The following is a 2,848-nucleotide window of genomic DNA, read 5'->3' as shown; positions in this document are numbered from 1 at the left end:
ATGTCTTGCTCATTTTTTAATTTTTTTTTTTGGGGGGGGTGGGCTTTTGATTCGTCTTTTTCAATTTTTGCTTCAAGTCTGTTTCTTTCAGATACTTTGTCACAACAACAGAAAACAGAAGCTTGCTACCCCAGAGCTAGGTCACTGCTATGAAAATGCCTGGCCGTGTGCTTTGGAAGGCTTTGGAACTGGTTTGTTTAAGAGTTTAAAAGATGTAGTTTATACCAATTTGAGAAAACCTAAACTGATAGGGGAAGGTAAAAAGAAAGGGGTTCTGATGGAACCCCAGAAGACCATGAATGCTGATCAGAACACGAAGAGTAAAGACTGCTAAACAGGTTTCAGACAGGAACAGGAACTTGGTTTGGACTGGGGGTCATTCCTGTCATATAGGACAAAGAGTTTTTAACATCCTATCCACCATGCCCTGAGATTTTGTGTAAAGCTGAATTTAGAGGTCAGCACACCATGGATGTGGTCTGGATAAAGCTGGCTACATTTATAGCAGAAACCACAAACAAAGTTCAATTGCTAAAAGTAAGAAGATTTGAATAAATTTCAGGTTGGCCAGAAATGACGTTTGAGGTCATGGAGGGTATTATGAAGAGTTCCGAGTCATTAAAAGATGCTGAGAGAGCCGGGCATGGTGGCACACGCCTTTAATCCCAGCACTTGGGAGGCAGAGGCAGGTGGATTTCTGAGTTTGAGACCAGCCTGGTCTACAAAGTGAGTTCCAGGACAGCCAGAGCTATACAGAGAATCCCTGTCTCGAAAAACCAGAAAAAAAAAAAAAAAAGATGCTGAGAACTTTGTACTAGAAGGTTCCTTGAGGCCTGTCTCTGGATCTGCTCACGCCTTGTTGCAGGCTGGAAGATATAAAGGCTTTACTCTTTTGAAAGTGGTTTGAGAATAGAACCTGCTAGGCCAGTGGGTGTCAGTCTGGATCAAGATCCATTTGGGGTTCTGTGAGTTTAAAATTGGCCTTATTTGCGTTTAAGATAGATTTATATACAGATTCTGTCTGAATCTTGTGGGGAATTTTGCCAGTGGTTCAGAACTATGATAGGGAAAGTTAGTCTCTGACCCCAGAGTAGAGAGTCAGTGATAATATTGCCTGCTATGTACGGGTATTATTCAATATTGTCTGTGGCTCAGATGTTAATTCTACTCTCCTGGGAGGGGTTATGGATAAGGAGTGAGTCACGTATTGGAGGGAGGAAGCGAAGAAGGGGGCTAGGGTTAAAGGCTTTTAGAACAGGTATAGTGGACGGGCAAGATGTAGCTGCTAGAGTTTCTCAGTATCATGGCAGATCCATCAAGATTCGCCACCAGAGGAATCAGATTTAATAAGGCTTACAAGATTGGGTTTTAGTTGTGGTGTCCAGAGACTGACTTACCATTGTTTCTGAGCTAAGTTGGTGTGGTGTTTTTCTCACTGTGATTCGGCTGGGTTCCAGAAAGGTATGGCGGCAAAGAGTGAGTTTGCCATATGGGCACCACAAAGGCTGTGGGGGCTTTGAAGAATCGGAGCAGCATGGTAGCCACAGGGTTGCCAGTGGGAACCTAGCGAGCTGGGTGGAGAGATTGTGGAGTTCTGAGTCAGAGTCTCTACGAGATAACAGGTAGGCCATGGCCCACCAGTCCACGGCTGGTCAGGCTGCTGGGGCAGTTGCTGGCATGAGCACGGGAACGTGCCAGTTCAGTTTTTTAATATTTCCTGCAACAAGTTGTCTTAAGTCAGTGAAGAAACTTGGTACCTTTAACCATGATGGAAATGTCATGATTTTTAAAGTCTTGGAAATGAACTTGGTGTTGTTATAAAACATGAACATAACCTTTTGGGAGCTAAGTGTAGAATGTTGTGGTCTGGGTCTGGATTATTCCTTAAATATTCAGAGCTTAAAGGCGTGGTCCCTAATGGAACATCACTCAGAGGCTAGGCTTTGAAAGAGTGATTATCCTGAGAGCTTTGACTAATGTATTGATGAGTTTATGCTAAATGAATCTTGGATATGATGGGAACTAATGGGTCTAGTTGAAAGAATCTTACAGGGGACATGCCTTTGAAAGTATAATCTTGTCCTGACACCTTGATAGCTCCTTCCCTCCCCACACATAAGCACACACACATACACATATATGTGCATTCTTTGTGAGCACCAAGAGGTTGTTCAATTTGCTCTGTTATACCCATCTGCCCAGATGTTATACCTCATCACAAAACACCAGAACCATTTGGATGTGAATTGAACCCCCTGAAACTGAGCCAAAATAAACCTTCCCTCCCTTTCGCGGAAAAGGCCTTCTTTGGGGATTTTAGAGTTTCAGATCTTTTAGATAATATTCAATGAAACAGCTCTTTTAGACGTTCTTCAGTGAAACAGCTGGTGCACATACACTTTATTGGGATGCACAAGAGTTATATATGAGCATTGGAGAGTGGGAGGGAGTTTTCGGAGTGAATGTAAAATTATTGGCTGGAGTTTAAAATACATTTGCATGGAGAGGCATTCCAGGAATCTCAGATAATTACTGGACGGGTTCTTACCAGGAAAGAAAGTTGAACTTGTAGGTTTGTTAAGGACTATGATCTTCTTTGGGTAGAAGATTGGGAGTCAGGCTCCCCAAATCAAACAGAGGAGGAAGCCCCTTTAAAACTGTGGAGTCCTAAAAACTCCACCAGAGAACTCCTAAACCTGATAAACAGCTTCAGTGCAGTAGCTGGATATAAAATTGACTCAAACAAATCAATGGCCTTTCTCTACACAAAGGATAAACAAGAGGAGAAAGAAATTAGGGAAACAATACCCTTCACAATAGTCATAAAAAATATAAAATACCTTGTTGT

This window comes from Mus pahari, chromosome 4, assembly GCF_900095145.1.
Source record: "Mus pahari chromosome 4, PAHARI_EIJ_v1.1, whole genome shotgun sequence".
NCBI lineage: Eukaryota > Metazoa > Chordata > Mammalia > Rodentia > Muridae > Mus > Mus pahari.
The sequence above is the reverse complement of the archived record's forward strand: the minus strand, read 5'-3'. Positions refer to the sequence as shown.